Genomic DNA, 10,237 nt, shown 5'->3' with positions numbered 1-10,237 from the left:
GTAAAGGGTGTGCAGGAGGCAGCTGATCAGTGATTCTCTCTCATCATTAATGTTTCTATCTCTCTTTCCCTCTCCCTTCCTCTCTCTGAAATCAATAAATATATATCTTTAAAAAACAAAACAAAAAAACAAATTGACAAAGGATTGAGATAACGAGGGGACAACCCCCTCCCACCACCTCTTCAGTCCTCACCCCCACTGTACATTCCCCAAAAGCAATATCCATCCATAGATATTTTTTGGCTGTACAAATAATATGCATATGCATGATACTTTGATCTTTTCATTCCATACAAGTAGTAGCATATTTGCTTTTTGCTCAGCAATGTATCTTGGAAATCCTTCCGTATCAGTAAAGAACTTTTTAAAATAGTTTCATGATTTCATATAAATATACTAGAGGCCAGGTGCATGGATTCATGCACTGGTGGGGCCCCTCGGCCTGGCCTGTGGGGATCAAGCTGAAATTGGCTCTCCAACATCCCCTGAGGGGTCCTGGATTGCAAGAGGGTGGTTCTCTGGTGACCCACCCTGGAATCGGGCTCCCTCCTCTCTTATTCCAGGTGTGTCAACCAAGAACTGCAGCTGCCAAGTCACCACAGCTCAGCAGCTCCTACGTTGAGCGTCTTGGTGGTCAGTGTGCGTCATAGCTACCGGTTGGAGCGTCCGCCTCCTGGTGGTCATTGCACGTCATAGCTACCAGTCGTACGGTCGAATGGTTGGACGTTCGCTTAGGCTTTTATATATACAGATTTTAATACCTTGGGCCAACGGTGCCTTGTTTTTAAAAAGACTTCTGAACCCATTTAAAACCAGAAAAAATCCTCAATTAGAAACAAACAAAACTTGTTTGAAAGTTTAAACATGAAAGGTCCCTGGCTTCCATCATTTTGCAATCTCATCTTCTTACTGAGATTTCCAGATTTTTTTTCTGCATTTGCCCCTTACCTGAAAACCTCTATCAAATAGCTGTTCAGAACCGTGGAGTATCCCAAAGGTTTGGATACTGCATATGCCTCAAACTGAGTCTGCTTTATTAAATTATGTATATTATCTTTTCTTGTGGAGCACCAGCCTGAGTCAGTCAAGTGCTATTAACCCCAGGAAAGCCTGTCTTGGCTGGGGACAGGTCATTGCGCCTCTCAGTTCCCCAGCTTGCATTTTTAAAAACCGGGGTATTTTCCTGAAGCCTTAACAGCTTTGAAGTGCTGTGCCCTGCAGGGCTTGCTCAGATTCAGAAGTAGGAGCCCACTTCTCTGTAGTATTTCTGTGGTACAGCCAGGACCCTGTGAAAGATGAACATATTTTAAGTAAAGAAAGAGCTTGCTGCATGTGGAAGCCAAAGAGAGGGCAGGCAGAGGAGCCGTCAGGGTGTGCAGCGCTGGGGGCTTCAGGGCTTTGAAATCCTTCCCAGTGTTGTCACTTGAATGTCGAACACGTTATTCTCAGTGGACACTAAAGAGAAGTACAGGTACCGGGGGCTCCAGGGGGATTCATTATTCAAGGCACAAAATTTCCCACTTCGGCCTGCAACACATTATAATTCAAATGAGCCCCTCACAATAGAGGGGAAATATGCAAGCAGATTTCTCTCCGTAGTGTTTTCTCCTCCCCTCTGAAGCCCTGTAATTACAGCAGGCAGGTGGAGCATCTGGGGGCGGGGAGTGGGGGGGGGGCAGTCCGCTGCATTTTTACCTTCCCGGGAATGCGACTTGCCTACCGCATCAATATATTTTATTTTTAATTAAGCACTTATTGCAGAATCTGAGTCCCCGTGCGAAAGCCTGACTCACAACTTTTTTCCCCTGCCGTTCCCGGAGATGCTGCTATTGCTGCCTCGAATTCCTTCTCTTAAAATGTACGCTTTTTAGTAAATTAGTGCTGGCCTTTCCTGGGCTCGCCAGCTCCGAGGAGGCCCGATTGCGGGGTTCTCACCTCTTTTTTTCCCCTCTACCATCCTGGGTCGGTTTCGGCGGCGCCCAGCTGAGCCACGTGCCGGGAGCGCGCGGTCCAGGCCGGGGAGCCCTCCCCACCCCCTCGCCCCCGCCGCCCCCGCCGCCCCTGCCGCCGGGTCCCTAAGAGACCTCCAGTCCTTTAGGTGGGAGACCGTGGCGACCTCAGCCCCGCAGCGTCCACGCCCCTCAACCCCCACCCCCTGAAAGCTGGGAGCTCAGAGACCCACCCCGAGGAGGAGGCGAGATCCGAGGCACCTAGGTTGGCCAGTGTATGGGGTGTGTGTGTGTGTGTGTGTGTGTACGGGGTGTGTGTATGTGTGTACGGTGTGTGTGTGTACGGGGTGTGTGTGTGTGTGTACGGTGTGTGTGTGTGTGTACGTACGGTGTGTGTGTGTGTGTACGGTGTGTGTGTGTGTGTGTGTGTACGGGGTGTGTGTGTGTGTGTACGGGGTGTGTGTGTGTGTACGGGGTGTGTGTGTGTGTGTACGGGGTGTGTGTGTGTGTGTGTACGGGGTGTGTGTGTGTGTGTGTACGGTGTGTGTGTGTGTGTGTGTATGGTGTGTGTGTGTGTGTGTACGGGGTGTGTGTGTGTGTGTGTACGGTGTGTGTGTGTGTACGGTGTGTGTGTGTGTGTGTGTACGGGGTGTGTGTGTGTGTGTGTACGGGGTGTGTGTGTGTACGGTGTGTGTGTGTGTGTGTGTACGGTGTGTGTGTGTGTACGGTGTGTGTGTGTGTGTGTACGGGGTGTGTGTGTGTGTGTGTACGGTGTGTGTGTGTGTACGGTGTGTGTGTGTGTACGGTGTGTGTGTGTGTGTACGTACGGTGTGTGTGTGTGTGTACGGTGTGTGTGTGTGTACGGTGTGTGTGTGTGTGTGTGTGTACGGTGTGTGTGTGTGTGTACGGGGTGTGTGTGTGTGTGTACGGTGTGTGTGTGTGTACGGGGTGTGTGTGTGTGTGTGTGTGTGTGCAGGCCTGGGGGAGGGGGGCAGGTAGAACGGGGCAGGCGCCCCCCCCCGCCCCCGACGCCGCCACTTAGGAAGCCGCTAGGCTTTTGGGGCGGGAACTAGTGTCCCGGGACGACCTCAGCCAGAGACCCTTCGGCCTTCGTGTGGGTGGAGCGGGGACCCCGGGGTTCCGAGGGGAGAACTTCGCGAGCTCACGCCCCCTCTCTCCGCCCCCCTCCCAGCCCCGCCACGGGCCTCCAGGGCTCTGGGAGCCACGCCCCCGCGGGATCCCCGCGAGCTGGCTGCCCGGGCGGGGTGCGCCTCCCCGATTCCGGCTCAGGAGCCCCAGTCCCCTTCTCCGGGAACCAGTCACCGGATGCAAATGGATTCCCAGCAATGCGCGGGGCCCTGCCCAGGCTCGCCGGCCTCGCGGGGGTGGCTCCCGGTCACCGCACCGTCACCCCGGCAGTCAGCTGGCATTTCTGCCTCCTCGGGGCAGTCTGAGGCGTGTTCGGGGTTGGCCCGGGACGCAGGCGGGGCTGAGAGGCAGCGGCCAAAGGCTGGTGGGGCTGTCGGCACTCGCAGAGAGAGGCACCACCTTCTGTCCTAAGTGCGTCTTAACCAAGGGCGAGAGAGTCCCAAGGATGTTTTCAGGCAGGTCCAAAGGAGAGAAACGCATCTCCGAAAAATAAATACCCGCACTGGGCCGAAGGAGGGGCCGCATCTGAAACCAGTGCCCCAGCCTTTCTCCCTCAGGCGCAGGCAGCCTCTGCCCGCGCCTCCCGTTCCCTGCGCACGGGCAGGGATGGACCTGGACTAGGGGCCCAGGTTTCCCTAAGGAGCGGGGACTGAATGTTGGTTTGAACTCAGGAGGAGCAGGCCTCTGAGGGGCCCACCTGGGCCCGGGCAGCCTCGCTCCCTCTGGGGCAGGTCTCTGCTCCCTCCGGAGAGGGTGTGGATCAATTCTATGACTCAATTGCCCCTCCTTACTGTTGGTTGCCCGGGGACTAGGACTGAGGCTCTGTGATTCCTCTTTTACCACTTCCATTGTTTTTTTCTTTCTCATTACAAAAAGCAGTGCATGTTTATTGTAGAATTAATGCAAGCATGCAAAAGGAAGAAAATAAAAACCCAACATGCGTTCATTACCTAGAGACAGAACTTTTTTGTATATCTTGAGTACAAACACAGTTATTCTGTGGGACAACTGGCTTTTTCTTTTCAAACAATACACTGTGAATATCTTTCCAATGAATGTAGTTGGGTAAATAGGCTTGCGGTGTGTTATTTTCAGCTTTCTTTTACTGGGCTTTTAGAGTGTTGCTGTTTTTTGCTTCTGTCCACACCATTCAGGGGTCAATCTCCTGCTGGGTCACTATGCATGTTTTTAATTATTTCCTTAAGATCCATTGCTCAAAACAGCTGGGTTAACTGCTCTGCATTTTTAAAAAGTTTTACTACATTTTGTCAAATTGACCTTTAGAAAGGTTATGTCAATTCATAATCCCACCTGCAGAGAATGCAGAAGTCTGTTGCCAGAATTCATCACCATCAATCATGAATATTAGTTTTCTTTTTATTCTCTTATCTTTGTCTATTATTTAATTGGAGTATTCATCTTTTTCTTACTGGTTTGTGTTTTACACATTCAATCAATCCTGTGTTTTGCAGGGTTTTTTCCCCCTTCAATTTATCAATTGCTTTTTACATTTACATTGAGCATTTTGTGTAATTGAAATTCTTAATATTTTAATGTGTGGCTTCTGCTTTTGTTTTTTTTTTTGTATCAAGTCCTTCCCTACCTCAAGATTTTGCATTTATCTATATATATATTCCTCAAGTGCTTCCTTTGTTTTATTAAAAACTTTAAGTCATGTGGAATTTATTTTGGTATATGGTATAAAATAAGAATCCAAGTCTTTTCCCAGTCCACTCCCCCTACCCTCATTTTGGTTCTAAATCCTTTCGACTCTGATACACTACAGCCAGATCCTAAAGGAGCAGAGCAAAGGGAAGATCTGGTGGCAGAGGTCCTATCTCTAGGAAGCACAGAAACCTTCTGACTCAGGGACAGGACCCGTTTGTAGCCATATATGATTGGAATCACATAGATCTGGATGAAGTCCAGTTTCTGCCACTTTCACCCTGTGGCACATGGGGCAAGTTACTTAACTTATCTAGCCCTCAATTTTGTATCTGTAAAATGGGTATACTAAAAGCAACTAACTCTGAAGATGGATGTGAGGATAACATGGCAATATGTTTGGTACATAGCAAGCTCTCAATATTAGCAGTAGCAGGTAGAGAAAAGATGGGAAGATGAATGCAAGTGCATCTGATATGGGGGTGTTAAAAAGAAATACAAACTATCAGTAATTATAGAAATAAAGGCAAATGAGGCCATGTGCTATAATTGCAGTTTGAGTTCAAGAGAATTTATCCATACCAATTATGAGGGTTACCTAGGAGGAAAAAAGGCTTATATTCCTATAGCCTGGATCCACCAGAATCTGGACTGAAACAAACTCAGTTATTTCAAAGGAATCTAGTAGCATTTTTGTTCTCAAACCTGTTCCACGGCTTTCTGATGGGCCTGCCTGGGTTGAAGAGAATCAACAGAACAAGCCGGCATTTGGAGAACTCACCAATGGAGAGCAAGGGGCGGGTGGTGTGTGTGTGTGGGGGGGGGCTCTAAGTGGGCAGCCATCTCCCTCCTGGCTCACCCCCAGCTGAGGACTGCTACAAAGAGAAGTAGTCACTGGACTGGGGCCAGGGGCACCAGTCAGCTTAACCAAAGCACTCAATAGACACTGTGTTTCCCCCTGTAAATGAGGAAAATGACATGGTGAGAAGGCATATGCCTTGTCCAGAATCACAAATCCCAGGGGCAGAGAAAGCCACGAGAAAGGCTGCCTCAGAAGGAGCCATTTCCCATCATGAGGATGCCCAGAGCCCGGCCCTGACTGTAACAAAGGGAATGGGAATGATGCTCTTGAGCTCGGGGCAGTGGAGGCCCAGCATATTTTTATGAGGCATGGACAATGAGTAGCCATTCAAAAGGCCAAAGCTGCCCCTTCTTAGAGGAAGGAAAATATTTTAGGAATCCCTTGTTACTAGGCAAATGCCTGATTGCTTTTCAGGGCAGTGAGACTCAGCTTGATGCTCTGTATTTAGGGCTTTAAGCTTTGATTCTGAATTTGCTCCAATAGAACAGTAGTTCTCAATTCTGGCTGCACAGTGGAGTGAGCTGAGGAACTCTTAACACCGATGCCCAGGTACCCCTTCTAGGAAGCTGAATTAAATTGGCCTATAGCAGGGCTGAGATGTCAGTATTTCTAAAAACTCCTAGTGACTCTAACATGTAGTTTAGAGGTAAGAAGAAGTCCCTTTTTACAATGCTGTATTATCTCTCTTCCCAGCCACTGAGAACTAGGTTACAAGACAAAACTATTCTAGGAATGTGTTTCTCAAACTCTAAGGAATTCTCTGGGGATCTTGTTAAAATGCAGGTTCTGATTCAGGAGGTCTGAGATGGAGCCCGAGAACCTGCATTTCTAACAAGCTCCCAGATGTTGCTGATGCTGCTGGTCTCGACCACTTGTGAGTACCAGGAGTCTAGAGGTGGTCCTCGTATTTCAATGAGCATAAAAATGGCCTGAGAAGCCTATTGAAAAAACAGATTCCAGGGCTGACCTGGAAGTGTCAGGGATGGGGTTTAGGAAACTGCATTCTTAACAAGTCTTCAGGTGAATTGATACACTCGGTAGTTCAAAGGCCACACTTGCAGAATGTGGTCAGCCTGCCTACGGTTTTCTCAGGCATTTATCTTTTTAGCACATCCTGGAGTGAACACTTGGCTGAAAGATCATGCAGTCAATTGACTTGGAGTTGGAATTGAGCAGAGAGCTGATGATGCCTGGCTCCCAGGCCTGAACTCCAGCTCACTGACTCTGAGATCCCTTATCATTCAGGCCAAACCCCATCACTGTAGGAAACCTACACGTCCTTGCATTTTCTTGAAATGAGGAAGCCATTGGTTTAGGTTTGGGTTTTGATTTTAAAGTTATTTGACCTGCCCCCCCCCCATCTTACCCCCCAAATAACTGTGACTAATGCATAGATCCTGGGAGTGTGAAAACCAAAGGCTTTAAAGATGCCTTCCACCCAAGGAAAAACCTTAAGCAGGAAAGTGAACGGTACAAAAATCAATGCTATATGTGATCTTAAAGACACTAAATAAGAAGTCTCCACCAAATTAATGTGCTTTATTCCCTTTGCTGAGACAGCCTGTGAGGTGGGATCAACCCAGGACCTGAAATGAACATCTGAAAGAAAACAGACATATACCACTTATTCTCTCATTTGGTTCCTGCTAGACCCACTGTTTATCGAGTACTAATTATTCAGTTTGTAGGTGATTCTGGGTCTTTTTTTATTTCCTCGATCTTCTCTCTTATTTCTCTTTGTTTGGGCCCTTACACTGCTTATTAGCATCTCCACCAAGGAGGAACAGTGGAAATGAACCCCATGTGAGGCAGGTAACATCTGTGAGTAGGTCTGCTTGGAGGTTCAATGGGAAGAAAGAGAGAATGAATTATTATTGCAGGTCTTATGGAATTCACCTCAACGTGCTGTCTAGGCTCACTTTTATATGGTGAATTCAAGTCTTATAACAGGAATAGAATGCCTTCCCCATAGTTCAACAAGCACCAACAACAATTTTGTAGAAATATTAGAACTTGAAAAATGCTCTATTCTTTCATTCATTCAAATATACTTTATTATTTTATATGCTTTTTATTCTCATGGTCATGGTAAAACTGTTGTGAGATGGGGACATAATTTATTACCACCTACGTGTGACTTTCATGTTTAAGGAAGGGTTTTATTTATTTATTTATTTTGGTCTCTTTCTTCTAGCTAGTTACAATATATTATATAACAAAACATAACTCCTTTTCCCATTACTTGGTATAATAAATATCTTGGTGAAATTTCTTACAGAGTTTGATTACTCAGTCAAAACCTAAGTATCCTGCTGGGAGAAGAACAATCTTTTTAGTGACATTGTTCTATGCTTTGCTTGAATTGAATAGTTACTAATCCAGCCAGAGAAGAAAGAGACAGGTAATTGGAATGGAGCAAACACACTGAGCCCCTAAAAAAAAAAGACTCACAAGAAGTATAAAATTTCTCATCAAACATCTGTTTGTCTGTTTTCTCCTTTCCTTACAATAGTCATTGTAGCTGTTAGAAATAATTCTAGGAGCCTGGTCTACACTAGGGAAAAATGTTATTCCTCATTCAAGTGATCTGGAAGTGAATTTAAATATTATCTGCCAATGGTCAATGTTAGGTCAATAATTCTAATAGCCAATTTGAATTTTCTTTTAAGAAAATGTAACATCCCCATCCACCCACAACCCCTCTCTGTGTAATGTCACCAGATTTTTTTGGATTGTCTGAGGGTAGAAAACAGGGAGGTTGGCTGGCTGATTTTCATGTAACTTGCAAAATTACATGATTAATTAATAGCAAATTAACAACAAAAGTTTTCTCTCATTCACCTACACAACCCACATTACCAGGCCTCACCCAGGATCAATGCTGGAGAGCTGAAGCAATGGGAAAAACTGTCTTGGGTGTGGTGTGGTCAGGATCCCCTAGATAAGATGCTGCATGAAAGTGCTTGCTCAGTGCTGTATCCCTGGTAGAGAACACAGCACTTGGTTCTGGGTCGGCATGTAGATTGGCAGCCTGGGTTTAAACTAAGCATGTCAAACTCAAAGGCAAACACGGGCCAAATAAACAAGGTTTAAGTTTATGTGGGCCGCAAAAAAACAAAAGCTTCAATTTTCATAGAAATGTAGGTTTTTTTCGATAGAGACATGCTGAATACAAGGGCTGAAATAAATGAGTAATCGTTAACATAAAATAATAGTACATTTAAATAAAAATTAATATTTTTTCTTGAACATTAACTTACCAGACACTGAATAACTGCACAAATTAATAAGCGTAATGCAAATAAACCTATTTTTCTTGTTCTCCAAAAGTGAAATATTTCCTGTTGAGCACACCAACAATGATGTGGCATTGTTGATGTGGCAATCGGCTGCTAAAATATTCACGACTAGTAATAGTGGAGAGATATGGTGCACCTGCGTGTAAGGTGTGTAGGGGAAATGAATGCCACATGATTATAGTAATCAGTCATTAGTGAACATTGTAGTTTGTTATTAATAATTCTATCTAATAAAAGAGAAACATGCAAATTGACCGTACGTCCGCTATGCCCACAAGCCAAGCCCACCAGCCAATCAGGAGTGAGTATGCAAATTAACCCAACCAAGATGGTGGTTAATTTGCATATCCAGGCACAGAGTGAAGACTGAAGACAGCGTAGAAGGAAGCCAAGTGCTGCAGAAGGGAGTGAAGCTGCGGAGAAGCAAGCAAGCGGGGCGGCAGAGAAGAAAGGGAAGCAGGCGGGGGCGGGGGGGGGGGGTGGCGGAGGTGGGAGGGAAGCAGGCGGGGCGGAGACCACCGCAGGAAGCCCTATTCTTGCAGGAATCTTCCTGCAACGGGCTTTTAGTTATGTATAACAGGATATTGTAAAAATTAAGTTATGACATTTTTATTAAAACATTTCTTGTATACCATTATATTGGCTGGGCCACAAGTTTGACACGCTTGGTTTAAACTGTATCAGGTAATCAATGACTTTTTAATTTATGGATTTGTTATAAATATTTTTCTCTTTTCTGCATACAGCATGGCTAGAGAGGAGTCTGGTTCCTGAGTAGGGGCGGCTGGGGTTTGAGAAAATGAAAGAAAGAGACAGACACAGAGATAGAAGGATAAAGCTGGGGCCAGGTGGGATAGCTGTCCTCTGATGGAGAGACAGTGACCCAGAGCCGATATAGCGCGTTTATTTTATACAGCAAAATACCAGGAAGTTCTACTAAAGCCCAAGACAAAGGAGTTTATGTTCATTCTTGTGGCTTCTTTGTAATCGTCACTTCTGGGAGGGCCCGGATAATCGTGTTTGTTCCTGGTGCTTGGCTGGATTTAGATAATGAAACCCACTCCCTGGCACCTAAGCTGAAGGTCAGGCTGACAACACACCTGCCTCTGGCAAGGTATGTTTCCAGGGCATGGCTCTGCCGGGCACTGCTGGATTCAGATGACAATCAGCTCAGGGGCCTTTTCCAGGCACTCTCTACATTTGTAGAGCTAGAAGAAGGGATCTATGAGGGAATAGAGATTACATAAATTTCTGATCCAGCTGCAATTTCCCCTATTTTCCTTTTACACAGAATCACAATTTTTCTCAGTGTT

Source organism: Plecotus auritus (assembly GCF_963455305.1).
Source record: "Plecotus auritus genome assembly, chromosome: 7".
NCBI classification, from domain to species: Eukaryota; Metazoa; Chordata; class Mammalia; order Chiroptera; family Vespertilionidae; genus Plecotus; species Plecotus auritus.
The sequence above is the reverse complement of the archived record's forward strand: the minus strand, read 5'-3'. Positions refer to the sequence as shown.